Source organism: Gorilla gorilla, chromosome 21 (assembly GCF_029281585.2).
Source record: "Gorilla gorilla gorilla isolate KB3781 chromosome 21, NHGRI_mGorGor1-v2.1_pri, whole genome shotgun sequence".
Taxonomy (NCBI): domain Eukaryota; kingdom Metazoa; phylum Chordata; class Mammalia; order Primates; family Hominidae; genus Gorilla; species Gorilla gorilla.
The window spans coordinates 3,015,911-3,039,064 of NC_073245.2; positions in this window are offsets into that span (position 1 = coordinate 3,015,911).

The window sequence follows — 23,154 nt, forward strand, 5'->3', positions numbered from 1 at the left end:
TACACCGCTTTCTGTGTAAACATGGAAATATCTACACCGCCATCTCTGGAAACATGAAAATATCTACACCGTCATCTGTATAAACATGGATATATCTACACTGCCATCTGTGTGAACATGGAAATATCTACACCGCCATCCCTATAAACGTGGAAATATCTACACCGCTATCTTTATGAACTTGGAAATATCTACACTGCTATCTGTATAAAATTGGAATTATCTGCACCACTATCTCTATAAACATGGAAATACCTACACCGCTATCTGTATAAACATGGAAATATCTACACCGCTATCGGTATAAACATGGAAATATCTTCACCGCTATCTGTATAAACATGGAAATATCTACAAAGCTGTTTCTATAAACTTGGAAAAAACTAAACCACTATCTCTATAAACATGGAAATATCTAGACCGCCATCTCTATAAACATGGAAATATCTACACCGCCATCTCTATGAACATGGAAATATCTACACCGCCATTTGTATGAGCATGGAAATATCTACACCGCCATGTCTATGAACATGGAAATATCTACACCGCCATTTGTATGAGCATGGAATTATCTACACCGCCATCTGTATGAACATGGAAATATCTACACCGGCATCTGGATGAACATGGAAATATCTACACTGCTATCTGCATGAACATGGAAATATCTACACAGATTTCTCTATAAATATGGAAATAATTACAGCGCTATCTCTACAAACTTAGAAATATCTACACAGCCATCAGTACGAACATGGACATATCTACACCGCCATCTGTATTAAGATGGAAATATCGACACCGCTATCTGTATAAACATGGAAATATGTACCCAACTATCTGTACAAACATGGAAATATCCGCACCACTATCTGTGTAAACATGGAAATATCTACACCGCTATCTGCATAAACATGGAAATATCCACACCGCTATCTGTGTAAACATGGAAATATGTACACCACCATCTCTATAAACATGGAAATATCTACACCGCTATCTGTATGAACATGGAAATATCTACACCGCTATCTGTATGAACATGCAAATATCTACACAGCTATCTGTATATCAATGGAAATATCTACACTGCTATCTCTATAAACATGGAAATAACTACACTGCTATCTGTATAAACATGGAAATATCTACACTGCCACCTGTATGAACATGGAAATATCTACACTGCCATCCGTACGCACATGGAAATACCTACACTGCCATCTGTATGAACATGTAAATATCTACACCGCCATCTGTATGAACATGGAAATATCTACACCGCTAACTGTATGAACATGGAAATATCTACACCGCTATCTGTATGAACATGGAAATATCTACACCACTATCTGTATGAAGAAGGAATTATCTACACCGCTATCTGTATGAACATGCAAATATCTACACAGATATCTGTATATCAATGGAAATATCTACACTGCTATCTCTATAAACATGGAAATAACTACACTGCTATCTGTATAAACATGGAAATATCTACACCGCCACCTATATGAACATGGAAATATCTACAGTGCCATCCGTATGAACATGGAAATAACTACACCGCCATCTGTATGAACACGTAAACATCTACACCGCTATCTGTATGAACATGGAAATATCTTCACTGGTATCTGTATGAACATGGAAATATCTACACCGCTATCTGTATGAACATGGAAATATCTACACCGCTACCTGTATGAACATGGAAATATCTACACAGCTATCTGTATGAACATGCAAATATCTACACAGCTATCTGTATATCAATGGAAATATCTACACTGCTATCTCTATAACCATGGAAATAACTACACTGCTATCTGTATAAACATGGAAATATCTACACCGCCATCTCTATGAACATGGAAATATCTACACCGACATTTGTATGAGCATGAAAATATCTACACCGTCATCTCTATGAACATGGAAATATCTACACCGCCATCCCTATGAACATGGAAATATCTACACCGCCATCTCTATGAAGATGGAAATATCTTCACCGCCATCTGTATGAACATGGATATATCTACACCGGCATCTGGATGAGCATGGAAATATCTACACCGCCATCTGTATGAACATGGAAATATCTTCACCGCCATCTTTATGAACATGGATATACCTACACAGCTATCTGCATATACATGGAAATATCTACACAGATTTCTCTATAAATATGGAAATAACTACAGTGCTATCTCTATAAACTTCGAAATATCTACACTGCCATCTGTATGAACATGGAAATATCTTCACCGCCTTCTGTACGAAAATGGAGATATCTACACTGCCATCTGTATTAAGATGGAAATATCTACACTGCTATCTGTATAAACATGGAAATATCTGCTCACCTATCTGTATAAACATGGAAATATCCGCACCGCTATCTGTATAAACATGGAAATATCTACACCGCTATCTGCGTAAACATGGAAATATCCACACCGCTATCTGTGTAAACATGGAAATAACTACACCGCCATCTCTATAAACATGGAAATATCTACACCGCTATCGGTATGAACATGGAAATATCTACACCGCTATCTGTATGAACATGCAAAAATCTACACAGCTATCTGTATATCAATGGAAATATCTACACTGCTATCTCTATAAACATGGAAATAACTACACTGCTATCTGTATAAACATGGAAATATCTACACCGCCACCTGTATGAACATGGAAATATCTACACTGCCATCCGTACGCACATGGAAATATCTACACTGCCATCTGTATGAACATGTAAATATCTACACTGCCATCTGTATGAACATGGAAATATCTACACCGCTAACTGTATGAACATGGAAATATATACACCGCCATCTGTATGAACATGGAAATATCTACACCACTATCTGTATGAACATGGAAATATCTACACCGCTATCTGTATGAACATGCAAATATCTACACAGATATCTGTATATCAATGGAAATATCTACACTGCTATCTCTATAAACATGGAAATAACTACACTGCTATCTGTATAAACATGGAAATATCTACACCGCCACCTATATGAACATGGAAATATCTACAGTGCCATCCGTACGAACATGGAAATATCTACACCGCCATCTGTATGAACACGTAAATATCTACTCCGCTATCTGTATGAACATGGAAATATCTTCACTGGTATCTGTATGAACATGGAAATATCTACACCGCTATCTGTATGAACATGGAAACATCTACACCGCTACCTGTATGAACATGCAAATATCTACACAGCTATCTGTATATCAATGGAAATATCTACACTGCTATCTCTATAACCATGGAAATAACTACACTGCTATCTGTATAAACATGGAAATATCTACACCGCCATCTCTATGAACATGGAAATATCTACACCGCCATTTGTATGAGCATGAAAATATCTACACCGTCATCTCTATGAACATGGAAATATCTACACCGCTATCCCTATGAACATGGAAATATCTACACCGCCATCTCTGTGAAGATGGAAATATCTTCACCGCCATCTGTATGAACATGGATATATCTACACCGGCATCTGGATGAACATGGAAATATCTACACCGCTATCTGCATGAACATGGATATATCTACACAGCTATCTGCATATACATGCAAATATCTACACAGATTTCTCTACAAATATGGAAATAACTACAGTGCTGTCTCTGTAAACTTCGAAATATCTACACCGCTATCTGTATGAACATGGAAATATCTACACCGCTATCTGTACGAACATTGACATATCTACACCGCCATCTGTATTAAGATGGAAATATCTACACTGCTATCTGTATAAACATGGAAATATCTGCCCAACTATCTGTATAAACATGGAAATATCCGCACCGCTATCTGTATAAACATGGAAAAATCTACACCGCTATCTGCATAAACATGGAAATATCCACACCGCTATCTGTGTAAACATGGAAATGTCTACACCGCTATCTGTGTAAACATTGAAATATCTACACCGCGATCTGTGTAAACATGAAAATATCTACACAGCCATCTCTATAAAAATGGAAATACCTACACGGCCATCTGTATGAACATGGAAAGATCTACACCGCCATCTCTATGATCGTGGAAATATCTACACCGCTATCTGTATAAACTTGGACATATCTACACTGCTATCTGTTTAAAATTGGAATTATCTACACCACTATATCTATAAACATGGAAATATCTACACCACTATCTGTATAAACATGGAAATATCTACACCGCTATCTGTATAAACATGGAAATATCTACACCGCTATCTGTATAAACATGGAAATATCTTCACTGCTATCTATATAAACATGGAAATATCTACAACGCCGTCTCTATAAACTTGGAAATAACTACACCACTATCTCTATAAAAATGGAAATATCTAGACCACCATCTCTATAAACATGGAAATATCTACACAACCATCTGTATAAACATGGAAATATCTACACCGCTATCTGTATAAACATGGAAATATCTTCACCGCTATCTGTATAAACATGGAAATATCTACAACGCCATCTCTATAAACTTGGAAATAACTACACCACTATCTCTATAAAAATGGAAATATCTAGACCACCATCTCTATAAACATGGAAATATCTACACCACCATCTGTATAAACATGGAAATATCTATACCGCTATCTGCATAAACATGGAAATATCTACGCTGACATCACTATGAACATGGAAATATCTACACCGCCATCTGTACGAACATGGAAATATCTACAACGCCATCTGTATGAACATGGAAATATCTACACCGCTAACAGTATGAACATGGAAATATCTACACCACTATCTGTATGAACATGGAAATATCTACACCGTTATCTGCATAAACATGGAAATATCCACACCACTATCTGTGTAAACATGGAAATGTCTATACCGCTATCAGTGTAAACATGGAAATATCTACACAGCCATCTGCGTAAACATGAAAATATCTACACCGCCATCTCTGTAAACTTGGAAATATCTACACCGCCATCTGTATGGACATGGAAATATCTACACCGCCATCTCTATAAACGTGGAAATATCTTCACCGCTATCTGTATGAACTTGGAAATATCTACACTGCTATCTGTATAAAATTGGAATTATCTACACCACTATCTCTATAAACATGGAAATATCTATACCGCTATCTGCATAAACATGGAAATATCTACACCGCCATCTCTATGAACGTGGAAATATCTACACCGCCATCTGTACGAACATGGAAATATTTACACCACCATCAGTATGAACATGTAAATATATACACCGCCATCTGCATGAACATGGAAATATCTGCACCGCTAACTGTATGAACATGGAAATATCTACACCGCTATCTGTATGAACATGGAAATATCTACACCGTTATCTGTATGAACATGGAAATATCTACACCGCTATCAGTATGAACATGGAAATATCTACACCGCTATCTGTATGATCATGGAAATATCTACACCGCTATCTGTATGAACATGGAAATATCTACACCGATATCTGTATGAACATGCAAATATCTACACAGCTTTCTGTATATCAATGGAAATATCTACACTGCTATCTCTATAAACATGGAAATAACTACACTGCTATCTGTATAAACATGGAAATATCTACACCGCCATCTCTTTGAACATGGAATTATCTACACCGTCATTTGTATGAACTTGGAAATATCTACACTGCCATCTCTATGAACATGGATATATCTACACCGCCATTTGTATGAACATGGAAATATCTACACCGCCATCTGTATGAACATGGAAATATCTTCACCGCAATCTGTATGAACATGGATATATCTACACAGCTATCTGCATATACATGGAAATATCTACACAGATTTCTCTATAAATATGGAAATAACTACAGTGCTATCTCTATAAACTTCGAAATATCTACACTGCCATCTGTATGAACATGGAAATATCTACACCGCCATCTGTACGAACATGGAGATATCTACACCGCCATCTGTATTAAGATGGAAATATCTACACTGCTATCTGTATAAACATGGAAATATCTGCTCACCTATCTGTATAAACATGGAAATATCCGCACCGCTATCTGTATAAACATGGAAATATCTACACCGCTATCTGCGTAAACATGGAAATATCCACACCGCTATCTGTGTAAACATGGAAATATCTACACCGCCGTCTCTATAAACATGGAAATATCTACACCGCTATCTGTATGAACATGGAAATATCTACACCGCTATCTGTATGAACATGCAAATATCTACACAGCTATCTGTATATCAATGGAAATATCTACACCGCTATCTCTATAAACATGGAAATAACTACACTGCTATCTGTATAAACATGGAAATATCTACACCGCCACCTGTATGAACATGGAAATATCTACACTGCCATCCGTATGCACATGGAAATATCTACACCGCCATCTGTATGAACATGTAAATATCTACACCGCCATCTGTATGAACATGGAAATATCTACACCGCTATCTGTATGAACATGGAAATATCAACACCGCTCTCTGTATGAACATGGAAATATCTACACCGCTATCTGTATGAACATGTAAATATCTACACCGCTATCTCTATGAACATGGAAATACCTACACCGCCATCTGTATGAACATGTAAATATCTACAGCGCCATCTGTATAAACGTAGAAATATCTACACCACTATCTGTGTAAACATGGAAATGTCTACACCGCTGTCTGTGTAAACATGGAATTATCTACACCGCCATCTGTGGAAACATGAAAATATCTACACCGCCATCTCTATAAACATGGAAATATCTACACTGCCATCTGTGTGAACATGGAAATATCTACACCGCCATCCCTATAAACGTGGAAGTATCTACACCGCTATCTGTATAAACAAGCAAATATCTACACTGCTATCTGTATATCAACGGAAATATCTACACTGCTATCTCTATAAACATGGAAATAACTACACTGCTACCTGTATAAACATGGAAATATCTACACCGCCATCTCTAGGAACATGGAAATATCTACACAGCCATTTGTATGAACATGGAAATATCTACACCGCCATGTCTATGAACATGGAATTATCTACACCGCCATTTGCATGAACATGGAAATATCTACACCGCCATCTGTATGAACATGGAAATATCTATACTGCTAACTGTATGAACATGGAAATATCTACACCGCCATCTGTATGAACATGGAAATATCTACACCGCCATCTCTATAAACGTGGAAATATCTACACTGCTATATGTATGAACTTGGAAATATCTACACTGCTATCTGTATAAAATTGGAATTATCTACACCACTATCTCTATAAACATGGAAATATCTACACCGCTGTCTGAATAAACATGGAGATATCTACACCGCTCTCTGTATAAACGGATATATCTTCAGCTCTATCTGTGTAAACATGGAAATATCTACAACACTGTCTCTATAAACTTGGAAATAACTACACCACTATCTCTATAAATACGGAAATATCTAGACTGCCATCACTATAAACATGGAAATATCTACACCACCATCTGTATAAACATGGAAATATCTACACCGCCATCTCTATGAACGTGGAAATATCTACACCGCTATCTGTATGAACTTGGAAATATCTACACTGCTATCTGTATTAAGATGGAAATATCAACACCGCTATCTGTATAAACATGGAAATATCTGCACCACTATCTGTATAAACATGGAAATATCCGCACCGCTATCTCTATAAACATGGAAATATCTACACCGATTTCCGCATAAACGTGGAAATATCCACACCGCTATCTGTGTAAATATGGAAATGTTTACACGGCCATCTGTGTAAACATGAAAGTATCGACACCGCCATCTCTATAAACATGGAAATATCTACACTGCCATCTGAATGAACATGGAAATATCTACACCGCCATCTCTATAAACGTGGAAATATCTACAACGCTATCTGTAGGAACTTGGAAATATCTACCCTACTATCTGTATAAAATTGGAATTATCTACACCACTATATCTATAAACATGGAAATATCTACACCGCTATCTGTATAAACATGGAAATATCTACAACGCTGTCTGTATAAACATGGAAATATCTTCACCGCTATCTGTATAAACATGGAAATATGTACAACGCTGTCTCTATAAACTTGGAAACAACTACACCACTATCTCTATAAACATGGAAATATCTAGACCGCCATCTCTATAAACATGGAAATATCTACACCGCTATCTGTATAAACATGGAAATATCTTCACCGCTGTCTGTATGAACACGGAAATATCTTCACCGCCATCTGGGTGAACATGGAAATAACTACACCGCCATCTGTACGAACGTGGAAATATCTACATCGCTATCTGTATGAACATCGAAATATGTACACCGCCATCCGTATGAACATGGAAAAATCTACACCGCCATCTGTGGGAACATGGAAATACCTACACCGCCATCTGTATTAAGATGGAAATATCTGCACCGCTATTTGTATAAACATGGAAATATCTACACCGCTATCTGTATACACATGGAAATATCTACACCGCTATCTGTATGAACATGGAAATATCTACACCGCTATCTGTATAAACGTGGAAATATCTACAACGCCATCTGTATGAACATGGAAATATCTACACTGCCATCTCTATAAACGTGGAAATATCTACACCACAACCTGTATGAACATGGAAATATCTACACTACTATCTGTATAAAATTGGAAATAACTATTCCGCTATCTCAATAAACATGGAAATATCTACAACGCTATCTGTGTAAACAAGAAAATATCTAGACCGCCATCTCTATAAACATGTAAATATCTACACCGCTATCTGTATAAACATGGAAATATCTACACCACTGTCTGTATGAACATGGAAATATCTACACCGCTATCTGTATGAACATGCAAATATCTACACAGCTATCTGTATATCAATGGAAATATCTACACTGCTATCTCTATAAACATGGAAATAACTACACTGCTATCTGTATAAACATGGAAATATCTACACCGCCATCTCTAGGAACATGGAAATATCTACACTGCCATTTGTATGAACATGGAAATATCTTCACCGCCATCTGTATGAACATGGATTTATCTACACCGGCATCTGGATGAACATGGAAATATCTACACCACTATCTGCATGAACATAGAAATATCTGCACAGCTATCTGCATATACATGGAAATATCTACACAGATTTCTCTATAAATATGGAAATAACTACAGCACTATCTCTATAAACTTCGAAATATCTACACCGCCATCTGTATGAACATGGAAATATCTACACCGCCATCTGTATGAACATAGACATATCTTCACCGCCATCTGTATTAAGATGGAAATACCTACACCGCTATCTGTATAAACATGGAAATATCTGCACCACTATCTGTATAAACATGGAAATATCCGCACCGCTATCTGTATAAACATGGAAATATCTACACAGCTATCTGCATAAACATGGAAATATCCACACCGCTATCTGTGTAAACATGGAAATGTCTACACTGCTATCTGTGTATACATGGAATTATCTACACCTCCATCTGGGTAAACATGAAAATATCTACACCACCATCTCTATAAACATGGAAATATCTACACCACCATCTGTGTGAACATGGAAATATCTACACCTCAATCTCCATAAACGTGGAAATATCAACACCGCTATCTGTATGAACTTGGAAATATCTACACTGCTTTCTGTATAAAATTGGAATTATCTACACCACAATCTCTATAAACATGGAAATATCTACACCGCTATCTGTATAAACATGGAAATATCTACACCGCTATCTGTATAAACATGGAAATAACTTCAGCGCTATCTGTGTAAACATGGAAATATCTACAACGCTGTCTCTATAAACTTGGAAATAACTACACCACTATCTCTGTAAACATTTAAATATCTAGACTGCCATCTCTATAAACATGGAAATATCTACACCACCATCTGTATAAACATGGAAATATCTATACCGCTATCTGCATAAACATGGAAATAACTACACCGCCATTTCTATGAACATGGAAATATCTACACCGCCATCTGTACGAACATGGAAATATCTACACCGCCATCTGTATGAGCATGTAAATATCTACACCGCCATCTGTATGAACATGGAAATATCTACACCTCTAACTGTATGAACATGGAAATATCTTCACCGCTAACTGTATGAACATGGAAATATCTACACCATTATCTGCATGAACATGGAAATATCTACACCGCTATCTGTATGAACATGCAAATATCTACACAGCTATCTGTATATCAATGGAAATATCTACACTGCTATCTCTATAAACATGGAAATAACTACACTGCTATCTGTATAAACATGGAAATATCTACACCGCCATCTCTATGAACATGGAAATATCTACACAGCCATTTGTATGAACATGGAAATATCTACACCGCCATCTGTATGAACATGGAAATATCTTCACCGCCATCTGTATGAACATGGATATAACTACACCAGCATCAGGATGAACATGCAAACATCTACACGGCTATCTGCATGAACATGGAAATATCTACACAGCTATCTGCATATACATGGAAATATCTACACAGATTTCTTTATAAACATGGAAATAACTACAGCGCTATCTCTATAAACTTCCAAATATCTACACCGCCATCTGTATGAACATGGAAATATCTACACCGCCATCTGTATGAACATGGACTTATCTACGCCACCATCTGTATTAAGATGGAAATATCTACACCGCAATCTGCATAAACATGGAAATATCTGTACCACTATCTGTATAAACATGGAAATATCCGCACCGCTATCTGTATATACATGGAAATATCTACACCAATTTCTGCATAAACATGGAAATGCCCACACCGCTATCTGTGTAAACTTGGAAACGTCTACACGGCCATCTGTGTAAACATGAAATTATCTACACCACCATCTCTATAACATGGAAATATCTACACCGCCATCTGTATGAACATGGAAATATCTACACCGCCATCCCTATAAACGTGGAAATATCTACACCACTATCTGTAGGAACTTGGAAATATCTACCCTGCTATCTGTATAAAATTGGATTTATCTACACCACTATCTCTATAAACATGGAAATATCTACACCGTTATCTGTATAAACATGGAAATATCTACACCGCTATCTGTATAATCATGGAAATATCCGCACCGCTATCTGTATAAAAATGGAAATATCTACAAAGCTGTCTCTATAAACATGGAAACAACTACACCACTATATCTATAAACATGGAAATATCTAGACCGCCATCTCTATAAACATGGAAATATCTACACCGCTATCTGTATAAACCTGGAAATACCTTCACCGCCTTCTGTATGAAAACGGAAATATCTTCACCGCTATCTGGATGAACATGGAAATATCTAAACCGCCAACTGTATGAACCTGGAAATATCTACATCGCTATCTGTATGAACATCAAAATATGTACACCGCCATCTGTATGAACATGGAAAAATCTACACCGCCATCTGTGGGAACATGGAAATATCTACACCGCCATCTGTATTAAGATGGAAATATCTGCACCGCTATCTGTATAAACATGGAAATATCTACACAGCTATCTTTATACACATGGAGATATCCACACCGCTATCGGTGTAAACATGGAAATACCTACACCGCTATCTGAATAAACGTGGAAATATTTACCCCACCATCTGTATAAACATGGAAATACCTGCACCTCCATCTCTATAAACATGGAAATATCTACAACGCCATCTGTATGAACATGGAAATATCTACACTGCCATCTCTGTAAACGTGGAAATATCTACACCACTACCTGTATGAACATGGAAATATCTACAGTACTATCTGAATAAAATTGGAAATAACTACACCGCTATCTCAATCAACATGGAAATATTTACACCGCTATCTGTATAAACAAGAAAATATCTAGACCGCCATCTCTATAAACATGTAAATATCTACACCGCTATCTGTATAAACATAGAAATATCTACACCGCTATCTGTATAAGCACAGAAATATCTACACGGCTATCTCTATAAACTTGGAAATAACTACAACACTATCTCTGTAAACATGAAAATATCTAGTCCGCAATCTCTATAAACAGAGAAATATCTACACCGCCATCTGTATAAACATGGAAATATCTACACCGCCATCTCTATAAACATGGAAATATCTACACCGCTATCTCTATAAACTTGGAAATATCCACACCGCTATCTCTATAAACTTGGAAATCTCTACACCACTATGTGTATCAACATGGAAATATGTACACTGCCATCTCCATAAACATGGAAACATCTACAACGCCATAAGTATGAAATGAAAATATCTACATCGCCATCCGTATGAACATAGAAATATCTTCACCGCCATGTGTAAGAACATGGAAAAAAGTACACCGCCATCTGTATGAACATGGAAATATCTTCACCGCCATCTGTATGAACATGGAAATATCTACACCGCTATCTGTATGAACATGGAAATATCTACACCGCTATCTGTATGAACATGGAAATATCTACACCGCTATCTGTATGAACACGGAAATATCTACACCGCTATCTGAATGAACTTGGAAATATTTACACCGCTACCTGTATGAACATGTAAATATTTACACCGCAATCTGTATGAACATGGAAATAACTACATCGCTATCAGTATGAACATGGAAATATCTACACCGAAATCTCTAAAATCATGGAAATATCTACACCGCCATCTATATGAACATGGAAATATCTACACCGCCATCTCTATAAAGGTGGAAATATCTACACCGCTATCTGTATGAACATGGAAATAACTACACCGCTATCTGTATAAACAAGAAAATAACTAGACCGCCATCTCTATAAACATGTAAATATCTACACCGCTATCTGTATAAACATGGAAATATCTACACCGCTATGTGTATAAACATGGAAATATCTACACCACCATCTGTATGAACATGGAAATATCTGCAGCGCTATCTGTATGAACATGGAAATATCTACACCGCCATCTCTATAAACATGGAAATATCTACACCGCTATCTATATAAACAAGGAAATAGCTTCACCGCCATGTCTATAAACATGGAAATATCGACAATACCATCTGTATAAACTTGGAAATATCTACACCGCTATCTGTATATACATGGAAATATCTACACCGCTACCCTTATAAACATGGAAATATCTACACCGCTTTCTGTATAAACAGAAATAACAACACCACTGTCTGTATTAACATGTAAATATCTACACCGCTATCTGTATAAACTTGGAAATGTATACAGTGCTCTCTGTAAAACAGGGAAATATCTACACTTCTATCTGTATAAACATGGAAATATCCACACGGCTATCTGTATATACATGGAAATATCTACACCCCTATCTGTATAAACATGGAAATATCCACACCACTATCTGTATAAACATGGAAATATCAAAACCGCTATCTGTGTAAAAATGGAAATATCTTCACTGCTATCTGTATAAACATGGAAATAACAACACCGCTATCTCTATAAACATGTAAATATCTACTACGCTATCTCTATATACATGGAAATACCTACACCTCTATCTCCATAAACAAGGAAATAACTACACCGCTATCTCTATAATCATGGAAATATCTACACGGCGATCTGTATGAACATGGAAATATCTACATCGACATCTGTATGAACATGGAAATATCCTCACCGCCATCTGTATGAACATGGAAATATCTACACTGCCTTCTTTATGATCATGGAAATATCTACACCGCCATCTGTATGAACATAGAAATATCTACACCGCTATCTGTATGAAGATGGAAATATCTACACCGCTATCGGTATGAACATGGAAATAACAACACCGCTATCTGTATGAACGTGGAAATATCTACAGCGATATCTGTATGAACATGGAAATATCTACACAGTTATCTGTGTATACATGGAAATATCTACACAGCTATCTTTATAAACATGGAAATAACTACACCGCTATCTCTATAAACTTGGAAATAACTACACTGCCATCTGTACGAACATGGAAATGTCTGCACCTCCATCTGTATGAACATGGAAATATCTACACCGCCATCAGTATTAAGATGAAAATATCTACACCGCCATCTGTATAAACATGGAAATATCTACACCGCTATCTGTATAAACATGGAAATATCTACACCGCTATCTGTATAAACATGGAAATATCTAAACCGCCATCTGTATAAACATGGAAATATCTAAACCGCTATCTGTATAAACATGGAAGGATCTGCACCGCCATCTGTACTAAGATGAAAATATCTACACCGCTATCTCTATAAAGATAGAAATATCTACACCGCTATATCTATAAACATGGAAATATCTACACCGTTATCTCTATAAACATGGAAATATCTAAACCGCTATCTGTATAAACATGGAAATATCTACAACGCTATCTGTATTAACATGGAAATATCCGCTCCGCTATCTGTGTAAACATGGAAATATCTTCACCGCTATCTGTTTAAACATGGAAATAACAACACCGCTATCTCTATAAACATGTAAATATCTACAACACTATCTGCGTAAACACGGAAATGTGTACACCGCTATCTGTGTAAACATGGAAATATCTACACCGCTATCTGTATAAACATGGAAATATCTACAGCGCCATCTCTATAGACACAGAAATATCTACACCGCCATCTGTATGAACATGGAAATACATTCAGAGCCATCTCCATGAACATGGAAATATCTACACTGCAATCTGTACCAACATGGAATTATCTACACCACCATCTCTAAAAGGTGGAAATACCTACACCGCTGTCTGTATGAACATGGAAATATCTACACTGCTATCTGTATAAACATGGAAATATCTACACTGCTATCTGTATAAACATGGAAATATCTGCACCGCTATCTCTATAATCATGGAAATACCCACACCGCTATCTGTACAAACAAGGAAATATCTAAACCGCCACCTCTATAAACATGGAAATATCTACACCGCTGTCGGTATAAACATGGAAATATCTACACCGCTATCTGTATGAACATGCAAATATCTACACAGCTATCTGTATATCAATGGAAATATCTACACTGCTATCTCTATAAACAAGGAAATAACTACACTGCTATCTGTATAAACATGGAAATATCTACACCCCCATCTCTATGAGCATGGAAATATCTACACCGCCATTTGTATGAACATGGAAATATCTACACTGCCATCTCTATGAACATGGAAATATCTACACCGCCATTTGTATGAACATGGATATATCTGCACCGGCATCTGGATGAACATGGAAATATCAACACAGCTATCTGCATATACATGGAAATATCTACACAGATTTCTCTATAAATATGGAAATAACTACAGCGCTATCTCTATAAACTTCGAAATATCTACACCGCCATCTGTATGAACATGGAAATATCTACACCGCCATCTGTACAAACATGGACATATCTACACCGCAATCTGTATTAAGATGGAAATATCTACACTGCTATCTGTATAAACATGGAAATATCTGCCCAACTATCTGTATAAACATTGAAATATCCACGCTGCTATCTGTATAAACATGGAAATATCTACACCGCTATCTGCATAAACATGGAAATATCCACACCGCTATCTGTGTAAACATGGAAATGTCTACACCGCTTTCTGTGTAAACATGAAAATATCTACACCGCCATCTGTGTAAACATGATAATATCTACACCGCCATCTCTATAAACATGGAAATATCTACAGCGCCATCCGTAGAAACATGGAAATATCTACACCGCCATCTGTATAAACGTGGAAATATCTACACCACTATCTGTATGAACTTGGAAATATCTACACTGCTATCTGTATAAAATTGGAATTATCTACACCACTATCTCTGTAAACATGGAAATATCTACACCGCTATCTCTATAAACATTTAAATATCTACACCGCTATCTGTATAAACATGGAAATATCTACACCGCTATCTGTATGAACATGGAAATATCTACAACGTTATCTGTATGCACATGGAAATATCTACACCGCTATCTGTATGAACATGGAAATATCTACACTGCTATCTGTATGAACATGGAAATATCTACACCGCTATCTGTATGAACATGCAAATATCTACACAGCTATCTGTATATCAATGGAAATATCTAAACTGCTATCTCTATAACCATGGAAATAACAACACTGCTATCTGTATAAACATGGAAATATCTACACCGCCATCTCTATGAACATGGAAATATCTACACCGCCATTTGTATGAGCATGAAAATTCACCGCCATCTCCATGAACATGGAAATATCTACACCGCCATCCCTATGAACATGGAAATACCTACACCGCCATCTCTATGAAGATGGAAATATCTTCACCACCATCTGTATGAACATGGATATATCTACACCGGCATCTGGATGAACATGGAAATATCTACACCGCTATCTGCATGAACAAGGAAATATCTACACAGCTATCTACATATACATGGAAATACCTACACAGATTTCTCTATAAATATGGAAATAACTATAGAGCTATCTCTATAAACTTTGAAATATCTACACCGCCATCTGTATGAACACGGAAATATCTACACCGCCATCTCTATAAACGTGGAAATATCTACACCGCTATGTGTATAAACTTGGACATATCTACACTGCTATCTTTATAAAATTGGAATTATCTACACCACTCTCTCTATAAACATGGAAATATCTACACAGCTATCTGCATATACATGGAAATATCTACACCGATTTCTCTATAAATATGGAAATAACTACAGCGCTATCTCTATAAACTTCAAAATATCTACACTGCCATCTGCATGAACATGGACATATCTACACCGCCATCTGTATTAAGATGGAAATATCTACACCGCTATCTGTATAAACATGGAAATATCTGCCCAACTGTCTGTATAAACATGGAAATATCCACACCGCTATCTGAATAAACATGGAAATATCTACACTGCTATCTGCATAAACATGGATATAACCACACTGCTGTCTGTGTGAACATGGAAATGTCTACACCGCTATCTGTGTAAACATGGAAATATCTACACCGCCATCTGTGTAAACATGAAAATATCTACACCGCCATCTCTATAAACATGGAAATATCTACACCGCCATCTGTATGAACATGGAAATATCTACACAGCCATCTCTATAAACTTCTAAATATCTACACAGCTATCTGTATGAACTTGAACATATCTACACTGCTATCAGTATAAAATTGGAATTATCTACAAAAATATCTCTATAAACATGGAAATATCTACACCGCTATGTGTATGAACATGGAAATATCTACACCGCTATGTGTATGAACATGGAAATATCTACACCGCTATCTGTATGAACATGTAAATATCTACACCGCTATCTGCATAAACATGGAAATATCCACGCCGCTATCTGTGTAAACTTTGAAATGTCTACACCGCTTTCTGTGTAAACATGGAAATATCTCAACCGCCATCTGTGTAAACATGAAAATATCTACACCGCCATCTCTATAAACGGAATTATCTACAGCGCCATCTGTAGGAACATGGAAATATCTACACTGCCATCTGTATAAACGTGGAAATATCTACACCTCTATCTGTATCAACTTGGAAATATCTACACTGCTATCTGCATAAAATTGGAATTATCTACACCACTATCTCCGTAAAGATGGAAATATCTACACCGCTGTCTGTATAAACATTTAAATATCTACACCGCTATCTGTATAAAAATGGAAATATCTTCACCGCTATCTATATAAACATGGAAATATCTACAACGCTGTCTCTATAAACTTGGAAATAACTACACCACTATCTCTATAAACATGGAAATATCTAGACCGCCATCTCTATAAACATGGAAATATCTACGCCACCATCTGTATAAACATGGAACTATCTATACCGCTATCTGCATAAACATAGAAATATCTACACCGCCATCTCTATGAACATGGAAATATCAACACCTCAATCTGTACGAACATCGAAATATCTACACCGCCATCTGTATGAACATGTAAATGTCTACACCGCCATCTGTATGAACATGCAAATATCTACACCGCTAACTGTATGAACATGGAAATATCTTCACCGCTATCTGTATGAACATGGAAATATCTACACCGTTATCTGTATGAACATGGAAATATCTACACCGCTATCTGTATGAACATGGAAATATCTACACAGCTATCTGTATATCAATGTAAACATCAACACTGCTATCTCTATAAACATGGAAATAACTACACTGCTATCTGTATAAACACGGAAATATCTAAACCACCACCTGTAAGAACATGCAAATATCTACACTGCCATCCGTACGAACATGGAAATATCTACACCGCCATCTGTATGAACATGTAAATATCTACACCGCCCTCTGTATGAACATGGAAATATCTACACCGCTAAGTGTTTGAACATGGAAATATCTACACCGCTATCTGTATGAACATGGAAATATCTACACCGCTATCTGTATGAACATGGAAATATCTACACCGCTATCTGTACGAACATGGAAATATCTACACCGCTATCTGTACCAACATGGAAATATCTACACCGCTATCTGTATGAACATGCAAATATCTACACAGCTATCTGTATATCAATGGAAATAACTACACTGCTATCTGTATAAACATGGAAATATCTACACCGCCATCTCTATGAACATGGAAATATCTACACCGCGATTTGTATGAACATGGAAATATCTACACCGCCATCTGTATGAACATGGAAATACCTTCACCGCCATCTGTATGAACATGGATATACCTACACCAGCATCTGGAAGAACATGGAAATATGTAAACTGCTATCTGCATGAACATGGAAATATCTACACAGCTATCTGCATATACATGGAAATATCTACACAGATTTCTCTATAAATATGGAAATCACTACAGCGCTATCTCTATAAACTTCGAAATATCTACACCGCCATTAGTATGAACATGGAAATATCTACACCGCAATCTATACAAACTTGGACATATCTACAACGCCATCTGTATTAAGATGGAAATATCTACACCGCTATCTGTATAAACATGGAAATATCTGCCAAACTATCTGTATAAACATGGAAATATCCGCACCGCTATCTGTATAAACATGGAAATATCTACACCGCTATCTGCATAAACATGGAAATATCCACACCGCTATCTGTGTAAACATGGAAATGTCTACACTGCTATCTGTATGAACATGGAAATATCTACACCGCTATCTGTATGAACATGCAAATATCTACACAGCTATCTGTATATCAATGGAAATATCTACACTGCTATCTCTATAAACATGGAAATAACTACAGCGCTATCTGTATAAACATGGAAATATCTACACCGCCACCTGCATGAACATGGAAATAACTACAATGCCATCCGTACGAACCTGGAAATATCTACAACGCCATCTGTATGAACATGTAAATATCTACACCGCCATCTGTATGAACATGGAAATATCTACACCGCTAACAGTATGAACATGGAAATATCTACACCGCTATCTGTATGAACATGGAAATATCTACACCGCTATCTGTACTAACATGGAAATATCTACACCGCTATCTTTATGAACATGGAAATATCTACACAGCTATCTGTATGAACATGCAAATATCTACACAGCTATCTGTATATCAATGGAAATATCTACACTGCTATCTCTATAACCATGTAAATAACTACACTGCTATCTGTATAAACATGGAAATATCTACACTGCCATCTCTATGAACATGGAAATATCTACACCGCCATTTGTATGAGCATGGAAATATCTACACCGCCATCTCTATGAACATGGAAATATCTACACCGCCATTTGTTTGAACATGGAAATATCTACACTGCCATCTGTATGAACATGGAAATATCTTCACCGCCATCTGTATGAACATGGATATATCTACACCGGCATCTGGATAAACATGGAAATATGTACACTGCTATCTGCATGAACATGGAAATATCTACACAGCTATCTGCATATATATGGAAATATCTACACAGATTTCTCTATAAATATGGAAATAACTACAGCGCTATCTCTATAAACTTCAAAATATCTACACCGCCATCTGTATGAACACGGAAATATATACACCGCAATCTATACGAACATGGACATATCTACACCGCCATCTGTATTAAGATGGAAATATCTACACTGCTATCTGTATAAACATGGAAATATCTGCCAACCTATCTGTATAAACATGGAAATATCCGCACCGCTATCTGTATAAACATGGAAATATCTAAACCGCTATCTGCATAAACATGGAAATATCCACACCGCTACCTGTGTCAACATGGAAATGTCTACACCGCTATCTGTATGAACATGGAAATATCTACACCGCTATCAGTATGAACATGCAAATATCTACACAGCTATCTGTATATCAATGGAAATATCTACAATGCGATCTCTATAAACTTGGAAATAACTACACTGCTATCTGCATAAACATGGAAATATCTACACCGCCACCTGTATGAACATGGAAATATCTAGAATGCCATCCGTACGAACATGGAAATATCTATAATGCCATCTGCATGAACATGTAAATATCTACACCGCCATCTGTATGAACATGGAAATATCTACACCGCTAACTGTATGAACATGGAAATATCTACACCGCTATCTGTATGAACATGGAAATATCTACACCGCTATCTGTATGAACATGGAAATATCTACACCGCTATCTTTATGAACATGGAAATATCTACACAGCTATCTGTATGAACATGCAAATATCTACACAGCTATCTGTATATCATTGGAAATATCTACACTGCTATCTCTATAACCATGTAAATAAATACACTGCTATCTGTATAAACATGGAAATATCCACACTGCTATCTGTGTAAACATGGAAATATCTACACCGCCATCTGTGTAAACATGAAAATATCTACACCGCAATCCCTATAAACATGGAAATATCTACACTGCCATCTGTATGAACATGGAAATATCTACACCGCCATCTCTATAAACGTGGAAATATCTACACCGCTATATGTATGAACTTGGAAACATCTACACTGCTCTCTTTATAAAATTGAAATTATGTACACCACTATCTATATAAACATGGAAATATCTACACTGCTATCTGTATAAACATTGAAATATCTACACCGCTATCTGTATAAACATGGAAATATCTTCACCGCTATCTGTATAAACCTGGAAATATATAAAACGCTGTCTCTATAAACTTGGAAATAACTACACCACTATCTCTGTAAACATGGAAATATATAGACCGCCATCTCTATAAACATGGAAATAACTACACCACCGTCTGTATAAACATGGAAATATCTATACCGCTATCTGCATAAACATGGAAATATCTACACCGCCATCTCTATGAACATGGAAATATCTACACCGCCATCTGTACGAACATGGAAATATCTATACCGCCATCTGTATGAACATGTAAATATCTACACCGCCATCTGTATGAACATGGAAATATCTACACCGCTAACTGAACATGGAAATATCTACACCGCTATCTGCATGAACATGGAAATATCAACACCGTTATCTGTATGAACATGGAAATATCTACACCGCTATCTGTATGAACATGGAAATATCTACACAGCTATCTGCACGAACATGGAAATATCTACACTGCTATCTGTATGAACAAGCAAATATCTACACAACTATCTGTATATCAATGGAAATATCTACACTGCTATCTCTATAAACATGGAAATACCTACACTGCTATCTGTATAAACATGGAAATATCTACACCGCCACCTGTATGAACATGGAAATATCTACACTGCCATCCGTATGAACATGGACATATCTACACCGCCATCTGTATGAACATGTAAATATCTACACCGCCATCTGTATGAACATGGAAATATCTACACCGCTAACTGTATGAACATGGAAATATCTTCACCGCTATTGGTATGAACATGGAAATATCTACACCGCTTTCTGCATGAAGATGGAAATATCTACACAGCTATCTGCATATACATGGAAATATCTACACAGATTTCTCTATAAATATGGAAATAACTGCAGCGCTATCTCGATAAACTTCGAAATGTCTAGACTGCCATCTGTATTAACATGGAAATATCTACACCGCCATCTGTATGAACATGGACATATCTACACCGCCATCTGTATTAAGATTCGTATATCTACACAGCTATCTGTATAAACATGGAAATATCTGCACGGCTCTCTGTATGAACATGGAAATAATTGCACCACTATCTGTATAAACATGGAAATATCTACACCGCTATCTGCATAAACATGGAAATATCCACACCGCTATCTGTGTAAACATGGAAATGTCTACACCGCTATCTGTCTAAACATGGAAATATCTACACCGCCATCTGTGTAAACATGAAAATATTTACACCGCCATCTCTATAAACATGGAAATATCTACACCGCCATCTGTATGAACATGGAAATATCTACACCGCCATCTCTATAAACGTGGAAATATCTACACTGCTATCTGTATGAACTTGGAAATATCTACACTGCTATCTGTATAAAATTGGAATTATCTACACCACTATCTCTATAAACATGGAAATATCTACACCGCTATCTGTATAAATATGGAAATATCTACACCGCTATCTGTATAAACATGGGAATATCTTCACCGCTATCCGTATAAACATGGAAATATCTACAATGCTGTCTGTATAAACTTTGAAATAACTACACCACTATCTCTATAAACATGGAAATATCTAGACCGGCATCTCTATAAACATGGAAATATCTACACCACCATCTGTATAAACATGGAAATATCTATACCGCTATCTGCATAAACAAGGAAATATCTACA